This window comes from Equus przewalskii, chromosome 22, assembly GCF_037783145.1.
Source record: "Equus przewalskii isolate Varuska chromosome 22, EquPr2, whole genome shotgun sequence".
Lineage (NCBI taxonomy): Eukaryota > Metazoa > Chordata > Mammalia > Perissodactyla > Equidae > Equus > Equus przewalskii.
The window spans coordinates 26,176,924-26,197,638 of NC_091852.1; the positions used below are offsets into that span (position 1 = coordinate 26,176,924).

The window sequence follows — 20,715 nt, forward strand, 5'->3', positions numbered from 1 at the left end:
AGCAGGGAAACCCAGAACAGAGACTCAGCAGAAGCAGGACACCAAGGTCAAGTGGAGAGATTCTAGAAATAATCCCCTGAGGATGTATTGACACAGCTTTGGTCCCTGTGCAGATTTCAATGATGTCTTTTTTCCTTCTCTTTTCAAAGGCATTTTTAGGCCTGAGAACCTAGGATCAGTCTACAGGTAGCCCGGTTCCAGTCAGCCTGAGTGCTGAGAACACCATTGCTCCCTTTCAGCCTCCATATCCATGTCAGTGCTGTGCCTGGATGTCTGTTTCCCGTCTTTCCAATGTGTTACAATTCTTCTATCCTTAAACGAACATACATAGAATTTCTATTTCTTAAAAATGCAATAAATTATCCCCCCGAATAAAAACAGTGATAGATGCCACCTCTCCCACGTGCATCTTTAGAGGCAAACAGACCCAGGTTCAATCCCAGATTTTGGTGCTTCCTATCTGGAAATGTGCCCTGGTTACTTATCCTCCCCAACACTCAGTTACTGCCTGTGAAACATGAGCATTGTAAGAATCATCTAACAGGGTAAAAACAATATGAAATTAAATCATGCATGTAAACCATCTAGCGTAATACCTGCCATATCGTTAGTCCTCAGTATACATCACTTTCTTCCTCTTTCACTACTCATGCCAGAATGAGACAGTCCTCTCCTTTACATCTGATAAAACTTTGCATGTCTCACTTTCTACCTGTACTATGGAATTTCTGTAATTGTTTTATTTTCCCTGTAAGACTACAGTGTCCTTAAGGAGAGAGGGTTGTTCAGAATGCATGACTCACTCCCCACCCCCCTACATCCAATTCCCTCACCCCTCATTTACACAGCTCTTTGTACAAAGTATGCTCTTGTTAAAGACTTGCTTAAAACATGATTTAAAAAAAAGTAGAGAGGAAAGGAAAAAATGAAGAGATAAAGTAAAAGACTATTGTATTAAAAAGTCTGTTGAAGTCATCAAAATGATTCAGAAAGATTCCTGAGTAATATCTACCTTTCATGTACTCCTCTCGCCCAAATTGTAGTGATGAAATGTAGCATGTAGTTTTTTTTTTTTTTCTCCCCAAAGCCCCAGTACACAGTTGTATATCCTAGTTGTAAGTCCTTTTAGTTCTTCTATGTGGGACGCCTGCCACAGCTTGGCTTGATGAGTGCTGTGTAGGTCTGAGCCCAGGATCCAAACCGGTGAACCCTAGGCCACTGATGCAGAGCACGTGAACTTAACTGCTATGCCACTTGCTGGCCCTTATCCTTTATTTTTAAGAAAGTAAAAAATATTGCAGGATCTGGCTGTTTGGGTCTCAGTGACTGGTATTTGTTCATTCCCTTTTTCCCCCAAAACCCTCATAGGTACTTGCTGCTTCTAATTTGACTACCTGCAACACGGTTCCCAAATACCTCAACTACCAAAATATCTTAACTATCCCCACAAAGAGGAAATCAAGAGGAAGGTTCCACCTTCTGTATCAGCTGGCTAGGCTCCAGGATTGTAGAAAAACCCTAATTAATTTGTGATCCAGAAAATCCTATCTACAATCTGCCATCTAGTGTGGGCTTTGCAAAATTACATATTACTGGACACATTAATCCTATGGTTTCCACTAGGGCTTCACTCATGGACACTAGGTTTGAAAATTTTAATTATCAAACAAAACAATCAAAAGCAGCGTTAAATTTGACGTCCTATTTGTGTTTTTGGTGAGGAAGATTGACCCTGAGCTAATATCTGTTGCCAATCTTCCTCTTTTTTTTCCTCCCCAAAGCTCCAGTATGTAGTTGTATATTCTAGATGTGGGTCCTTCTAGTTCTTCTATGTGGGACGCCACCTCAGCATGGCTTGAGGAGCAGTGTGTAGGTCCATGCCCAGGATCCGAACCAGTGAACCCCAGGCCACCAAAGCAGAGTGCGTGAACTCAACCACTACGCCACTGGGCCAGCCCTCCTATGTGGTTTTAATCTTGTTAGATATATATAGAAAGATAGATAGATGCTACATAGATATAAATATATTAATATGCAAAGTAGAGCTTTTGGATCAGCATGGTAAGGTGGGACTGGAAGCCTTTAAGTAGAGAAACTATCTTATAATGAATTTATATAATTGGTAATAAAAACAAAGAAACATATTCTCATTGTTTATCCTTATTATTGGTCAATGTCGTTCCTGATAGGAGAGGGTGAGTCGAAAAGTATCATTTGTTGAGCACATTCTATGTGCCAGGCTCTTCACCTACTTTAATCTCATTTAAACCTCACCTTTTGGTCTTTGAGTTAAAATATTACAACCCTCGTTTTACACATGAGAAAACTGAGACCTCAAAGGTGAAGTAATTGCCTTTATATCACAGCTGGTTAGTAAAAGAACCAGGATTTGTAACCATGTCTGTCAACTCCAAAGCTCATGCTCTTTCATCTACTCCAAACTGCCGATTACACTTTTGAAATGCTGGAAATAGTGTGCAAACCTCCACTATGTAGTGATAAGCCCCTTTCCTTTCTTTGATAATTCATGTAGTCTCCCTTTTCTTTTCTTTTTCAGTCTTGCTAGAGGTTTATCAATGTTTTTTGTCTTTTCAAAGAACCACCTTTTGGGGGCCAGCCCAGAGATGCAGCAGTTAAGTTCGCACATTCTGCTTCAGCAGCCTGGGGTTCACCGGTTCAGATTCTGGGTGTGGACCTACGCACCGCTTGTCAAGCCATGTTGTGGCAGGCATTGCACATATAAAGTAGAGGAAGATGGGCATAGATGTTAGCTCAGGGCCAGTCTTCCTCAGTAAAAAGAGGGGGACTGGCAGCAGATGTTAGCTCAGGGCTAATCTTCCTCAAAAAAAAAAAAAAAAAAAGAACCACCTTTTGGTTTCATTAATTTTCTGTCTTGTTTTTCTGTTTTCAATTTTATTTCTGCTCTTATTATTTATTTTCTTCTGATTGCTTTGTGTTTATTTTGTTCTTTTTCTAGTTTCCTAAAGTTTCTTAAGCCTTAGATTATTGATATGAAAGCTTTCTTCTTTTCTAATATAGGCACTTAATGCTATAAAATCTCCCCTAAACATTGCTTTTGCTGCATCCTACAAATTTTGTAATGTGTTTTCATTTTCTCTCAGTTTAAAATATTTTCCAATATCATTAAAATTTCATTTTCATTCTAATTAAAATCTTTTCTGATTTGAAATTTCCTCTTTGATCCATGAATTATTTAGAAGTATGTTGTTTAATATCCAAGTGTTTAGAGATTTTCTGGTACTGATTCTAGTTTAATTCCATTATGGTCAGAAAACATACTTTGTATGATTTCAGTTCCTTTAAATTTATTATAATTTGTTTTATCACCAAGGATATTTCTATCTTGATGAATGTTTCATGTATACTTGAAAAGAATGTGTACTCTGCTGTTGTTGGGTGGGATATTCTATAAACGTCAATTAGATCCAGTTGGTTAATAGTATTGTTCACGTCTTCAATATCCTTCCTGAATTTCTGTCTACTTGTTCTATCAATTAATAAGAGAGGAGTGTTGAAGTCTCCAACTATAATTGTGGGTTTTTCTATTTATTCTTTCAGTTCTGTCAGTTTTTACTTTATATATTTTGAAGCTCTGGTGTTAGGTGCATCCACACTTAGGGTTATTGTGTCTTCATGATGAATCGAGCCTTTTATCATTATGTAATGTTCCTCTGTGGTAGGCAGCTTCTGAAATGTCTCCTAATGATTCCCTCCTCCTATTATTCTCACCCTTATGTAATCCCCTCCCTTTAAATGTAGGCTGGACATGGCAATTTGCTTCTAATGAATAGAATATGGCAAAAATGATGGGCTATCACTTCCAAGATTAGGTTTATAAAATATTGTGACTTTTTTTTTTACTTGCACTGTCTCTCTTGTTCTTCTTATGTACTTACTCTGATGATGTCATATTGCGGGCAACCCTATGGAGAGGCCCATATGGCAAGGCATTGAAGATGGCTTCTAGCAAACAGCCACCAAGGACCTAAGGCTTTCAACTTAACAGCCTGTGAACAACTGAATCCTGCCCACAATGACAGGAGTGAGCTGGGAAGCAGATCCTTCCTCAGTTAAGCCTTCAAGTGAGAACACAGCCCCAGCTGACCTTTGATTGCAGCCTAGTGAGAGATCCTGAAGCACAGAACTTAGCTAAGCCATGCTGAGACTCCTGACTCACAGAAACTGTGAGATAATAAATGTGTGTTGTTTTAAGCCACTAATTTTTGGGATAATTTGTTACACAGCAATAGATAACTAATAAACCCACTTAATCCTTGGTAATTTTCTTTGCTCTGAAGTCTATTTTTGACATTAATATAGCTACTACAGCTTCCTTTTTTATTAGTGTTTACATTTTTTCCCACTCTTTAAATTTATTTTTTTAATTTTTACTTTTTCTCCCAAAGCCCCCCGGTACATAGTTGTGTATTTTTAGTTGTGGGTCCTTCTAGTTGTGGCATGTGGGATGCCGCCTCAGCATGGCTTGATGAGCAGTGCCATGTCCGTGCCCAGGATCTGAACTGGCGAAACCCTGGGCTGCCAAAGTGGAGTGCGCAAACCTAACCATTCGGCCACGGGGCCAGCCCCTCTGTTTATTTTCTCCTCTCTTATCCCTTTCCTACTATCTTTTGAGAAAAGAGAACAGTTTTTGGTATTCTGTTTTAATTTGTTGATTGCATTCTAGCTGTGTCTTTTTGTACAGTTTTGTGTAGCAGTTGCTCCAGAGATCATGATGTACATATTTAACTTTCCACAGTTTGCTTAGAGCAATATTTTATCATTACAAATGGACCAGCTTTTAGGTCCCTTTACCTTTCCTCCTTTATGTTATAGTTATTTTATATATTCTATCTACATACATTGAAAACTCAAGAAGACAATATTATAATTTTTGCTTTCAACCATGAAACATATTTTAAAGAAATCAAGAGGAAAAGAATAATCTATTCTATTTACCCAAGTATTTACACCTTATGTTATTCTTCCTTCCTTTCTGATGCTCCTAGTTTCTATCTGATGTTATTTCCTTTATGTCTGAACTTCCTTTAGCAATTTTTTTTTTTGAGGAAGATTAGCCCTGAGCTAACATCTGCTGCCAATCCTCCTCTTTTTTTTGCTGAGGAAGACTGGCCCTGAGCTAACATCTGTGCCTATCTTCCTCCACTTTATATGTGGGATGCCTGCCACAGCATGGCTCGACAACTGGTGCCATGTCCACACCCGGGATCTGAACTGGTGAACCCCGGGCCGTTGAAACAGAACATGTGAACTTAACCGCTGCACCATGGGGCCGGCCCCATACTTTAGCAATTTTTTTGAGCAGGTTTTTTGCAACAATATTTTCTGAGTTTCATGTTATCTGAGCATGCCTTTTTTTCATCTCTATTCCTGAAGGATGTTTTCTCTGGGTATAGAATTCTGAGTTGACATCTCTTTCTTTGGCACTTTGTAAATTTTGATTCCTGAGGAAGATTCACCCTGAGCTAACATCTATGCCAATTTTCCTCTATTTTGTATGTGGGTTGCTGCCACAGCATGGCTGACAAGTGGTGGAGGTCTGTGCCCAGCATCTGAACCTGTGATCTCAGGCCACCGAAGTGGAACACACCAAACCTAACCACTATGCCATGGGGCCAGCCAGTTTTTTGGCACTTTAAAAATTGTATACTTCCTTCTGCCTCCACAGTCATTTGAATCTTTTTTTTTTTACGTATGTGCAATGCATTGTTATTCTCTGGCTGTTTTCAAGATTTTCTTTGTCTTTAGTTTTCAGCAATTTGATTGTAATGTATTTTAATTCAAGTTCATTTGTGTTTTCCTGTTTAGAGTTTGCTGACCTTCTTGAATCTATAAGTTATTGTCTTTTGCCAAATGTGGTAAATTTTTAGCCATTGTTTTTCAAATATATATATTTTTGGTAAAGCACTTTTTCTTCTCTCCTTCTGAAACTCTGGTGACATGAATGTTAGCCCTTTTGGTATTGTTTACAGATCCATGAGGTGCTGTTCATTTTTGGTGGGGAGGGCATCTTTTTTTCTGTGTTGTTCAATTTGGATAATTTCTATTGATCTATCCTCAAGTTCATTAACTCTTTCTTCTGTCATTTACATTCTTCCTTAGGGTGTTTATTTTAGTGGTTGTATTTTCAGTTCTAAAATTTCTTTTTTTTTTAAATTTTTATCCTAATTTATTTAAAAAATTGTACTGTTTTCTGGTATACTTCTCTTTGTTTTCTTTTATATTAATAACTAGGCTTGAAATGCCAATTTCTCTTTCTCCCTTGTTCTCATGACCCATCTCCACCATCCAGTTGGGCAGATGGGCAGTTGTTTGCCAGCCACAGCTGGTTTTAGCTATCGTAAGGTATGGACACGTGCTGAAGTGAATTATCAAATCCAGTAAAGAATCTACCACCAGCTCCCTCTATGTTCTTTAAATTTTCAGCTCTTCTGAGATGCCTATCTAGATATGTTTCTTCTCAAAGTTTAGATCTTCCAAGATGTTTTAATACATGCATCTCATAAGGGTGATTTAAACTTTGGGGACAAATGTTTCAGTTTTACTTCAAATTTCATTATACATTATTAGGAGCCTTAATCTTCACCCTTTTGATAAACTACAATTCTTTCTTTTTTTTTTTTTTTGGAAGATTAGCCTCCACCAGGCTGGTCCCGACTACAATTCTTTTTATTTGAATGTTCGAACTATTGCTCTCTGGTTACAAGGGTGACTGGGAAATGACTGCTCCAAGAGAAACTACCATAAGTGTCCTCTTCACTTTTTTCTTTCTTTCTTTCTTAATTGAGATATAATTGACATATAACATTGTGTAAGTTTAAATGTACAACATGTTGACTCGATACACTTATATACTGCAATATGATTACCACAATAGCATTAGCTAACACGTCTATCATGTCACATTTCTTTTTTGTGGTGAGAACATTTAAGATCTAGTCTATTAGCAACATTCAAGTATATAATATTGTATTGTTAACTATAATCACAATGCTGTGTATTAGATCCCCAGAACTTATTCATCTTTTACCTGCAAGTTTGTACCCTTTGACCAACATCCCACCACTTCCCTTACCCTTTCCCCATCTTCCCCTCCCCAAGTTTCTATTTTGCGTCTTTTTATATCTGCTATTTTTTTGCTAAGAGTTTCTATCTTTCCATTCTTTTCAATAATGTTTCCCCTTACTTGTTGGAGCTTTTAGTAATAGCTGCTTTAGCTTCTTTGTCAGATAATTCCAACATCTGTATAATCCGTTTTGGTATCAATTCATTGTCTTTTCCCATGTAAGCTAAGATTTTCATGGTTCTTCATTTGTCAAGGAATTTTAAATTGTATCCTAGACATTTTGAATATAATGTTATGCGACTCTGTGTCTTGTTTCTATCTTATGGAGTATGTTGATATTTCTGTTTTAGCAGGCAATTAACCCAGTTTGGTTCAGACCACAAGTTCCATCTGGCCTTCTGTGTGTTGTGGTTTCTATGTCAGTTCCATTCTCAAAGTCTTTGCAGTGCTATTTGGATCTGTCCTGCATGTGGCTAGTGTGGAACATAGGCAGAGGACTGTTACTTTAGTTGTCAAAGATTTTGGTATGCTATTTAGGATCAGATCCATGCATATGCAGCTTTAGGGTAAGCTCAGGAGTTCAGAAACAAATTTTTATGGTCACTTTTCCGAAATCTTTCTCTTCTGTGATCTCTTCACCACTTTTCAGTTGCCTAGGTTCCCTTTGTGGTCCTCTTACCAGAAAGCTGGGGCTTTATTTACCTTACTCTGCTGCACACTTTCCCTGACCCATCCTAGAATCAATTGCCAGGAAGACAGCGAGAGAGAGAAAAGCAACGGTGGTTTGCTGCATTCTCTTGGGACCAAATCATCCCACTGGAGAGCAAGCTTACCCTCTCTCAGAGTGTTAGGTACCTGTTGCCACCACCACTAGTCACTGACAGGAAAGCCCTTTCTCTCTTCACCAGGCTGAACCACAGAACTTCTGGAGCTATCTTTGTACGCACAGATGTGTCCTTCCTGGTTTGGCGCTGTGTTGAGACCAGGCTGGAGGATACAAAAGAGGGGGGAAATGGTAAACTCGGCTCCACTTCTCTGGTTCTTTGATTTCTGGTCTTCCCGATTCACCTGATATTACTTACTTTTCGTAGTCCTCAGACTACTCCATGCATTCTGTCGAGTTTTTCAGTTGGATCCCTGGAATAGACAGAGTGTGCTTACTCCTTTTTACCCTGAACCTGAACTCATCATGTCTTTTTATACAAATAAACTTGATGAAAATTTGCTGAACACCATTAATACATAAAAATGACCAATAATGTGAATATTTTTTTCCTAAACCCAGCCCTACATCTTTAATTGTGTGAAGCATGAAACTACAAACTCCCATATTACACAGCATCATGGGGGTTTAATTTTTTTCTAATTACCAAAATAATATGTGTGGAATTCAGAGATTTTGAAATATAAAGAAAAGTACAAATTTAAAATGAAATATAAATCTCTGTCATGCCAACATATAAAAGAAACCATTGCTAAAATTTGGATATATGTATTTCTAAGATTTTGTTCTTTGTAAATGTGTATACATTTTAAATAAAGGGAGAAACATATTATAAATACTGTTTTGTTATTTTTCTTTAACATAGTAATATATTCGCCAGTGTTTTCTATGACAATAAATGTTATACACTACAGCAAGCTTTTTTTTTTTTTTTTTTAGGAAGATTAACCCTGAGCTAACTGCTGCCAATCCTCCCCTTTTCACTGAGGAAGCCTGGCCCTGGGCTAACATCCGTGCCCATCTTCCTCTACTTTATATGTGGGACACCTACCACAGCATGGCTTGCCAAGCGGTGCCATGTCCACACCCGGGATCTGAACAAGAGAACCCCGGGCCGCCGAAGCAGAACGTGCGCTACGCACTTATCCGCTGCACCACCAGGCCGGCCCCTATACAGCAAGCTTTTTAATGGCATTGAATCCTATAATTTATTTAGTGAGAACAACGCTATGAACATTTAATGTTTCAAAATTTTAGCTATCAGGGGCCGGCCCGGTGGCACAGCAGTTAAGTTTGCATGTTCAGCTTCTCAGCGGCCCGGGGTTCGCCGGGTCAGATCCCGGGTGTGGACATGGCACAGCTTGGCAAAAGCCATGCTGTGGTAGGTGTCCCACATATAAAGTAGAGGAAGATGGGCACTGATGTTAGCTAAGGGGCAGCCTTCCTCAGCAAAAAGAGGAGGATTGGCAGCAGTTAGCTCAAGGCTAATCTTCCTCAAAAAAAAAAAAAAAATTTAGCTATCAAAATAATGGTAGAATAAGGTCTCATACATATCACTGACTCTTACCTTCAATTGATTCCTTGCTAAAAATGCTTAATGTAGAATTGCTCCCTTCAAGGCAATGCACATTTTTAAGGATTTGGATACATATAACCAAATTGCCTTCTAGAAAAGATGTTTGGAATGTGAACTGATATGTATTTCTTATTAGTTATATTTTTCCTATTTTTATTTTGAATTCATTTTAAACTTACAGAAAAGTTGCAAGATTAGAACAAAGAACTCCTATACACCCTTTACTTGGATTTACCATTTTTGACATTTTGCCATGCAGTAGTCCCTCCCTTATTTGTGGTTTCGTTTTCTGCAGTTTCAGTTACCTGCAATCAACCGCAGTCTGAAAATATTAAATGGAAAATTCTAGAAATAAACAATTCATAAGTTTTAAATTGTGCGCCACTGTTCTGAGTAGTGTGATGAAATCTCATGCTGTCCCTGGGATGTGAATCATCCCTTTGTCTAGTGTCTCCGCACTGTATACACTACATGCCTGTTAAGCACTGTGATACTGACAGTCTACCTGACAACTGGGATGACTACTAAGTGGCTGTGCTCAACTAATCTTGATTTTACTTAATAATGGCCCCAAAGTGCAAGAATAGTGACCCTGGCAATTCGGATATGCCAAAGAGAAGCAATCAAGTGCTTCCATTAAGTGAAAAGGTGAAAGTTCTCAACTTAATAAGGAAAGAAAAAAATCGTATGCTGAGGTTGCAAAGAAATATGATAACTTTTATTATAGTATATTGCTATAATTGTTCTATTTGATTATTAGTATAGTTGTCCATCTCTTACTATGCCTAGGTTATAAATTAAAGCTTATCATAGGTATATATGTATAGGAAAAAATATAGTATATATAGCATTCAGTACTATCCAAGATTTCAGGCATCTACTGCGGGTCTTGGAATGTCCCCCTGCAAATAAGGGAGGACAATGGTATTTGCTTTATCTTTCTGTCTCTCTCTCCACATACACACACGCATTTATTGTTTATACTTTTTGTGTGTGTGTGTGAAGATTTGCCCTGAGCTAACATCCATTGCCAATCTTCCTCTTTTTTTTTTTTGGCTTGAGGAAGATTGTCACTGAGCTAACATCTGTGCCAATCTTCCTCTACTTTGTATGTGGGATGCCTTCACAGCATGGCTGATGAGGATAGCGGGACCTCGATCCGAATGCACAAACCCGGGCCACTGAAGCAGAGCATACGGACTTTAACCACTTTTGAACTCTTTGAGGCTGGGTTACATACATCATGTCTCCTCTCCCCTGAAAACTTTAGTGTGTACTTCCTAAGAAAAAGAATATCCTCTTAAATAACTACAGTACAATTACAAATTTAAGAAATTTAACATTAATCAAATACTTTATAGTGTGTATTCCAATTTTATCAACTCTACAGTCTACATTCCAATTTCTTTAGTTTTCCTAATGTCCACTATAGCATTTATTTATTTATCTATCTATCAGCCCAGGACCATATTACATTTAGTTGTCATATCTTTTCATCTTCCTTTGATTTGGAACACTTCTCCATCTTTCTTAGTCTAGTGTTTTTGCAGAATACAGCCCAGTGGTTTTACAAAATGTCCCTTCAGTACTTTAAATGCTAAGTCTAGGTCTAAAAAAGAAAAATGAAGCTGAAATAGCATCCAACATAGATATGGCATTTATCAAGAGACATTATAGAAAAAACAATGCTGATAAAGGATTACCCAATATGAAAATAACAAGGGATCAAGAGAACTAAACAATACAGCTGCTAGATAATGGATCCTCTTATCATAAGCATAGCTAATGGAATTAGGTCGACAGAAATGGTTGTGTCGGTGGTAGGGGCTCCTGCTTTTTCAGTGGCATCACCGAGGCACTTTGTGCAGGCACAGCCATTTTTACCTTGTATATAACTACCACCAGCACCTTGACAATTCAAGGTGTGAGGCAGGTACTCAATGAATATCCATTTACTGAGTTAATGAGCAGTGAGGATTACCCAGAGTTTGCATCTTTAGTCTCATGGTTATTTTATTTTGTTGTTTGTTTGCTGTTGTTAAATAACAGGAAGCTAGAACCAGGGGAAATACAAGATTTTCTGCCTTCTACATGGAGTCTGCAGCTAATCCTTGTTCACTTGACTCGGGGTGGACCTAGGAGCTAAGAGACTCACTAACATGAAATCCTCTCTAAGTCTGACCATGTTAAGCAGCTTCACCAGACAGCATGATGTCAGCTCAAGGGGGTGGAGTGGGGAAGCAGGCTGACTTCTAGTCTCAACAGGGACAGTCTTTGGAAAAAACATTTCTAAACACAGGAGAACTCAAGATCTAGTTCACATGTGACCTTGAAAAACTAGCAGCAGCTTAACTTCTGCCAAACAAGTGGTGAATGGAGAATCTTTTGCAAAAGATCTGGCAAACATGAGGAAGGGTGCAGGAAAATGGAACTAAGTCGAGGTATAAGTCTCTTCTGTCATGACTGTGGTGTGTTTCTTAAGCAGGAATTAGCTCATAGGCCATTAATAAACAGGCCAGTATAACGGGAAATATTGTGAGTTCAAGTGGAATTTTCCTCTGCACGTTAATGTTTGAGAACAATTAAAGGAAAAAAAACCTTATAATGTAGAAAGACCTTAAGAAAAAGCTGAAAATCCTACAGAAATCCTCTTTTCGGATGAAAAAAGTGGCTGGGTTAGTGGTTGCAAAAATCCCACTACACTTTCCCACAACGTTAAACTATTTTGTGAAGCTGTATGTGCAGATGAAAAATTGTGAAGACATTTCTCCAGGTGTTAGTAAAATTTGATGAAGAATGCTATCCCCTAGATAAGATTTAACTTTTTGATGAAATTAGTCTCTAATGCCCTTAAGAATCCAACTTGTCTGAGGAAGAAGCAGGACCCGGCAGGATCTAAGGGCTGGATCTAAGGGTGCCCGCAGCACACTCCAGAGAAAATTTAACTATGCAAGCAGCGGGACTGTTGGTGCTCTGAGTGGGTTTTAAGTGGTCTCCCTCAATCCTATTTGCCCCAAAAGTCCACAATTGCGCAGAACTTGAGTTTTCTTAGGGTCACATATTTTTTTTATATAATTTTTTTTTGAGGAAGATTAGCCCTGAGCTAACATCTGCCGCCAATCTTTCTCTTTTTTGTTGAGGAAGACTGGCCCTGAGCTAACATCTGTGCCCATCTTCCCCTACTTTATATGTGGGACGCCTGCCACAGCATGGCTTGACAAGCGGTGCCATGTCCGCACCCGGATCCGAACCAGCCAACCCGAGGCGCCAAAGCCAAAGTACGAGCCTAACCGCTGGGCCATTGGGCCAGTCCCCTAGGATCGCATATTTGGAGTTATCGCAAAAATGCCTCCTGTAGAAAGGCAATCTTTCCCCTTCTATTTTACTAACAATACCTCCACCTCCTCTCTACACCCCCTCGCCCTCCATAAGGCTATCTCTATTGTCCCTGAGACAGGGACGGGCACACTGACCCCAGCAGCCTGCGTGCTCCAGAGGAAGGGATGGAGGGAAGCAGGAGCGTCGTTGGAACCTTGGGACCACGGAAGGGGATGCAGGCAGCGGCAGGGCAGAGGAGGTGCCGAGGGGTGGAGGGTAGGAACCGCCCCCGGCACTCAGAGCCCAGGCGGGAACCGACCCACGGCGGAGCCAGCCACGCCCGGAGGCAGAGAGGAGGCCGCGCCCAGGCCGCCCTTCCTCCTCCTGCTCCTGACCCCGCCCCTCTCCGCCCCTTCGCCTTTGACCCTGCGGGTCTCTTCGATCCCGTCAGGCTCCCTTGACCAGCACGGCTGTGACCTCCGTTGGTAGCCCACTCCGGGGAGGCCCCTCGGCAGCAGTTCTGGCCTTCTCTTCTGGGCCAACGTCCCAAGGAAGGAAGGGGCGCCTCAGGGGATGACTTACGGTCAAAGGAGCATCCCAAGAATTGAGAGTTAAGGAAAATTTAGTCTTTCTTACCATATGTTCTCATACTTTTTGGTTTCGGGGCCCCCATAACACTTGAAAATGTCTTTGTGGGTATATCCATCGATATTTATCATATTTGATTTTAAAACTGTCGACGAAAATAACCCATAACCAATCTGTAAATGAAAATTTGGGTGAGTTTATTCTGAGCTGAAATCTGAGGACCATGGCCCAGGGCCTTTCTTCCCAAAGGAAGAAAGGGCACCAAAGAAATGAGGTGTACAGAGTGGTTATATACCCCCAAAGAGGGTGCTTTACATATGATTGAAATGTCCCTCCCACAATAGTCACAAGATTGCCCTGTGGGCACAGCCCTTAATGGACACAGCAGGTAGTGGGTCTGCTATCTTGGTGGGCGTAGCAGGAGGCAAGTCTATTGTTTCGAGCTGGGCAGCCACAGGTGAGCGCAGCAATCAGTTTCTAGCCTAAGGAAAGGTGCTTAATCCTTAAGGAGACGCCATCATTGGGAGGGGAAGGGAAGTTGCACCTTTATCTCAAGGGCCTTTTGCTCTTGCCTTAGGGAATCTCTAAAGCAGATATACAATGCATGCTCTACGGCCTCGGTCAGGCCCTTTTGGAAAGACAAGGTCAGGCTGAATTAGGTTTACACCAAAATGGCTTCCTCATATATTCCAATATATCCTATTACTTGCCATTTTTATTTGACAAGACAAAAATTTAAAACACAATAATATAGATGCACACATTCCATTAGGTTCAGAGCACTGGAGAAATCACTCCTAATTGTAGCCTTGGAAAACTCCATTGTGAATGGGAGTGAATGAGGGCAGAAAAGGCAAATAAAGTCTTAGTGTTATTATGAAAATAGTTTTAACCCTGTCGATTTCTTTTTTTTTTAAGATTGGCCCTGAGCTAACATCAGTTGCCAATCTTTTTTTCTTCTTCTTTTTCTCCCCAAACCCCCCAGGACACAGTTGTATATTCTAGTTGTAGGTCCTTCTAGTTGTGCTATGTGGGATGTGGCCTCAGCGTGGCTTGATGAGCCGTGCTAGGTCCACATCCAGGAGCCAAACTGGCGAAACCCTGGGCCACCGAAGTAGAGTGCACAGACTTAACTACTGGGCTACGGGCTGGTCCCATACCCTGTTGATTTCTGTAGCAAACTTTGAGAACCACTGCTCCAAAAAAACAGCTTAGAAACAGGGCCTTCACTTCCTCGAACAATTTAGACGGGAGCTCTGTGAAAGCTAGGTCAGGGTCTGTGCTGCTGGAGCAATCTAGACAGTGACCCAGAGAATTTATAAGGAGTGCTCTGGGACGTTGTCCTTACCCGTCCTGGCTAGCAGTTGCCCTTTAGTCTGGAGAGGATACTTTTCCAAAAAGGAGCAGAACATACCAAGTAACTAAACATCCATTGCTGAGAAGGATACATTTCAACTGAAAGAAAAAAAACCAAATTCCTGAAAAGGTGTCAGAACATCAACAAATGCTGCACAAACTAAGAACTCTCTTGAAGAGAACAGCCCACAAACTAGGAATGCATCTCTCTGATAAAGGGGCTGGCTAAAATCAGGAAATATTCAGAGAGTAATCTAAAGCCAGTGAAAATAATACTTGCGGTGGTGTAAACTAAGAAGAAAAAGTAAAGAAATCTTTGGGAAAGTTTTATAAGTTCATAGTAAAATAATGAAGAATTCAGTATACCTTTTAGAGAAAAGATAGTTCTTAATGAAGCAAAACTCCTCAGTTAAGTAAGGGCTCTGTCAGAACGGGAAGAGGAAGTTAGAATGAGCAAAATGTAAAGCTCAGGAGAAACTGAAAGTACCTGAGAGGTCTCCAAAAGAGAGGAAAGAATCTCTTGATTATAAATATGATGCTAAAGTTTTGAATACTTGTTTTGTGGAGATCAATTCTGATACTGAGGAAGAAAGTAAGAAGAAAGAAATCGTATTTTCTGAATTAGACCTTGGAGAGCCAGGGGATCAGCAAAATGAGAAAGTGAAAGAGAAGGTGGTTCTGTCAGTTCTCACTGCTATGTAATAAACAACCCTGTAACTTAGAGGCTTAACGTAGCAGTGATGTATTACTTTTTTCGTGATTCTCTGGGTTGGCTGACAGTTTAACTGCCAGTTTTGCATGGGCTTACTCTTGCCACTGCATTCACCTGGAAAGTGGTTGGGCTGGAAGGTCAAGGTGGCCTCACTCACATGTCTGGCAGTTGGCACTGGCTGTCCATTGGGGGCCTTAGTTCTTGTACATGTGGCCTTCCATTCTCTAGTAGGCTGGACTGGCTTCATTACATGACAGTCTCAAAGCAGGATCATAAGAAGATGAAAGTAGAAGCTGCAGTGTCTCTTAAGACCTAGTTTTGGAAGTCACATAACATCACTTCTCCCACATTTGGTTGATCAAAGCGAGTCACAAGATCAGCCCAGAGTGAAAGAGTGGGGAAACAGACAACCTCTTGATGGGAGGAAGAGCAAAGTCACATTGCATAGGATCATGGGAGGAATTTGTGGCCATATTTAGCACTTTATCACAGCAGGAATCGATATAACAAAGGCCCAAGCTATATTAACATTAGTTCAAGGACAGAAACCATTTCAACGTTAGCCTAGTGATGAGATGTCAATTATGCCTGATTGGAAGAGAACTTAAGGAAAGTAGAACAGGATACTTGTTTATTGTAGTCAGTGCAAGACCCCTAGAAAATGTACTACAGAGCTTCAAGCTGAAAATTGAATTCATTGATCAGACAGAATACCTTACTAAAAGAATTTGAGCAGAAAAAAAAAAAAGATTAGGAGCAGTCAGGGAAATATTAAAATCAGTGAATTCAATAAAATAGAGGTAAACTAGAGAATATGAAATTATCTTATAAGGCAACATTTTGTTCTGTATAAGAATGCCCATGGTAATTGGATCCTTGTTGTGATACAAAAGAGCTGTTACTGGAGACATGAAGCAAGCCACATTTATCAGAGAGAAATTAATAGAGGAACAAGTTAAAAAAAATGTTGGTAATACTCTGAAAACCAGGTGTGGTTAAAGAAACTCCAAGAAGACATTTTATGGTCTCTTTCCAACTAATACATCAATTTTATTTCTAAGATGTCAAGTGCTTTGTTTCCTATTGTAATCAGAGATTTTATAAAAACAGCAATACAATATCTAATGTCTTCCTCAATGAAGGGATCTTTTAGGTTCATGCCTAGGGATGGAGGGGTAAGTGCCCCTTGGTGATGAAGGATGTCTTATGAAATTTCAGGTACTCTATGACTGTTAATGGTCTTAAGAGATAGGCTCAGACTGGAAGCCTGATGTATCCCCAAAATACCATATTCAGTATCTCAAAAAATTCATCCCCTTCCACCACAGTGGATAGCTTGGTTGACTGTGGTACAAAGCCCAACCCTTCTCAGGTACCCCGATCACAAGCTCACCACCAGAAGGACCTCCGCCTCCTCCTGCTCAGTTTGGACCACATTCCCCACCGCTTCATGGGCATAAAACTTTTTTTCTACCCCTTATTCCTAGAAGGCCTCTGCCTCAGGCCTAAGAGAAAGCACACCTGGATTTTACCTGAAATAATGGCTTTGCTCCTTGGTTATTAAATCTATAAACATTGACCTCCACCTTTTATCTTTAGTAATATGTTTTTGGTAATTACAAATAATGCTGCTCTTAATATGTATTTTGATCCACATATACATACATTTCTGTTGGGTATACAGACGTAGGAGAGAAATTGCTGGGTCATAGGGCATGCATTTTTTTTATGGAAAATAAGAATTAACCTATGATGAAAAGAAACATAGATAAAGTGTGTGCACACATCAAACAATAGTGGAATTTGTTTGATTCTGATTGGGACAGGTCACAATAATTTTCTCCACCAAATAGACCATTTCCTTTCTATAATTCATACCAGAATACTGTTTCCTAGTGCATTTCAGTAGAAGTTGAATGAGTGAATTAATTAATAGATCTTCTCTATAGATTAAGTCAGATACACTTCAATACACTGCAAATTATATGGCATTTAATGGTTAGATATGTGATAAGATAGACATTACTCCACATAGCTTTTTGTTTGGTCTACAACATAAGCCAATAAACCTCCTTCCCAGTCAACCCTCTGGCCTACAGACTAACGTGGTTGGTTAACACACAGATGGCATTATCATATGCTGTCAGAAATGGACCTGTTGCTTTCCTTGCTAACCTGAAGTGATTGCAGCATACTTTGGTGAGAAAATATTTGAAAAATCATTCCCTTTTTATTTTTAAATTTATATATATTCTTTGCCTGCAACTAAAAAGGATTTGAAACATAAATATGTATATAAATGGCTGGGAAAGCTTAAAAAAATTACTTATGCTAACAAAATTATTTTAACAGTATTACATTTCATTCTGAATTACTGACAACCCTGGTAAAAAAAAGGAAATATCCAAATAAAGGAAATGAAGAGTTAAAGAGAGAAAACCCTATCCGTCATTGAAATTCTTTTTTTTTTTTATTTAAGATTTTATTTTTTTCCTTTTTCTCCCCAAAGCCCCCCAATACATAGTTGTATATTCTTCGTTGTGGGTCCTTCTAGTTGTGGCATGTGGGACACCGCCTCAGCGTGGTCCAATGAGCAGCGCCATGTCCGCGCCCAGCATTCAAACCAACAAAACACTGGGCTGCCTGCAGTGGAGCGCGCGAACTTAACCACTTGGCCACAGGGCCAACCCCATGAAATTCTTAAGAGTAATGGGACCAACAGGTAAAAAGGAGCTCAGTTTCCCATCCATATGTTTTTGCCTTCATGTTTTCTCCTTTTCTAATACACCAGAAAATTTTATGGAAAAGAAAGAGAAAAATTAGAAGTTTTACCCTTTAGTTTATCAAGTTAAATCAACCGAAATAATCCATTTGTCAAAAGGTGGGTAAGAAAGTTGATATAAAAAATATGCAAAAAAAGGGGCCGGCTTGTGGTGTAGTGAAGTTCGCTGCACTGCACTTTGGGTTCAGATCCTGGGTGCAGACCCATACCACTTGTCACCCATGCAGTGGTGGCGACCCACATATAAAAATGTGGAGGAAGATTGGCACAGATGTTAGCTCAGGGCTAATCTTCCTCAAGCAAAAAAAAAAAAAAAAAAAATAGAGGAAGATTGGCAACAGATGTTGGCTCCAGGGGCAAATCTTCCTCAGGAAAAAAAAACAAAAATTAACATACTAAATGTTTGAAAAGCCTTTTAATTTAAATGTCACACATATAAAAGTGCACAAATCATAAGTGTACAGCTTGATGAATTATCACAATTATTACCATCCAGGTCAAAAACAGAGCATAACCAGCATCCCAGACATTCCCCACCTCTTCTCTCCTAATTGCTCTACCCCCTTTCTCCTCTTCAAAGGCAACCATTATTTTGACTTTTAACATAATAGAATAGTTGTGCCTATTTTTTTCATTTATTTATTTAAAAATATTGGCACCTGAGCTAACATCTGTTGCCAATTTTCTTGTTTTTCTTTTTTCTTCTTCTTCTCCCCAAGGCCCTCCAGTACATAGTTTTATATTCTAGTTGCAGGTCCTTCTGGTTTGTGCTATGCCTTAGCATGGCTTGATGAGCGGCGCCATGTTGGCACCCAGGATCCTAATGGGTGAAACCCTGGGCCACTGAAGCTGAGCACATGAACTTAACCACTCGGCCATGGGGCTGGCCCCTAGTTTTGTCTATTTTTAAATGTTATATAAATGGAATCACACAGCATGTATTCTTTTGGGTTTGGTTTCTTTTACTTAACACTATATTTATGAGACTCAGCTATTCTGTTTTGTGTAGCAGTAATTCATCTATTTTCATTGGTGTATAGTGTTCCATTGTATAAATATACCAGCATTTATATCTTCATCCTACTGTTGATGGATATTTGGATTGTCTCCAGTTTGGGACTTCACAGGTAATCCTGCTGTAAACCTTCTTCTACACGTCTTTGCTGCATATGTACATGTATTTCTATTGGTGTTTCTGTTTCTCCACACCATCACCAACATTTGTATTCGTCAATCTTTTTATTTTTATCTATTTTGTGAGTGAGTGTTGGCATCTCATTGTGGCTTGACTGTGCTTTCCATGAGGGCAAGGCCACATTACTCCTGTTCATAGCCGTATGCCTATCCAATACCTGTTCATAAAGCATAGTACAAATAACAATAATAAATAGCAATAATAAATAATAATAAAGAGGATTGATTGAAATAACCATAAATACTCAGTTTGCAACTTCAGCTTAGATATGTGGTTTTATTTTTATTTGCTAAAATGAATGAATATTTAGTTTCTTTCTATTGTGTTATGATTTGAATATCATAAACCATTTCTGATGTTTTCCTTGATGTGAAAAACATAAAATACCTCACCTGTTCCCTGGCACTCACTCCTTGCAAAACACCCATGTACAAGTTTAGCACAATGGCCCAGGGAGAACTAGAAGCCCAAGGGAAAATATGACATATCTCCCCAAAGCTTTAATTTTATTCAAATATTTTGATGGGAAAATAAAATTTTTTCACTGGTAAGTAATTTTAGATATTTTTCTTATATTAAAACAAACACATATATAATGGTATCCAAACTGATTATTTTGCTTACACAGAAGGCCTGAGTTACTTCAAAGTCTATCCCCACACCCTTGGCCACCATATTCTTCCTGGCCGTTGTGAGTCCTTTGGTGGAAAAGACTGGAAAGCTTTGGTAATGGTGGGGAGTTAACGGAGTGTTTCGACTGGGTGGAATCATGATCTGATTTTTATTTTGGCTTGCAGTACAGAAGAGGAGTTGGAGGGGGAAAGGGTGGGTGGAGAATGCATTGGAGGTAGGAGATCATTAGAAGAATATTTTAATAATCCAGCTGAGAGAGAAATTGACCTCAACTTCAGGACACAGCGAAGAACAGGCACCAAGGTTTCTAATTTTATTAGGTACTCACTATCGCATCACTGTGACTCTTTAAAACATCATCTGAACATCTAGTTATTGGTCGGTTTGGTATTATACCTGTATAAATAATGCACATATGTGATAAGGATAAATATAAACATTAATGAGTATTAATATTAATTCTTTATATTTGCAAAAGTCTAATGGCTTCAGTATATTCAAAATTAGACATTATTTAATAGGGTATTTGCTGCATTATACATATTTTAAGAAATTTACAAGTATTGTTTCTGAGGTAATCTGGACACTCCATGTAACATATAAGCTTCGAGAGGAATCTATGTATCCATTTTACAGCCTCCATCTTATTGCAAATAGAGTTTTTAATTTGGCCTGAATAAAACAATCTACTGTATGACTAAAATGTTAATTTTCACTGTAATTCAG

General features: G+C 39.2%; 1 long non-coding RNA gene across 1 annotated transcript; it reads right to left on the minus strand.

Annotated features, from left to right (window-relative positions):
* Window positions 1-6,646: 6,646 nt before the first annotated feature.
* On the minus strand, window positions 6,647-13,139 carry LOC139078575 (uncharacterized). Its single transcript, XR_011531592.1, has 3 exons — window positions 12,879-13,139; window positions 8,188-8,242; window positions 6,647-8,092 (listed from the first exon to the last, which is right to left on the minus strand). It is a non-coding gene; the product is annotated as an uncharacterized lncRNA (long non-coding RNA).
* Between the last annotated feature and the right edge of the window lie 7,576 nt (window positions 13,140-20,715).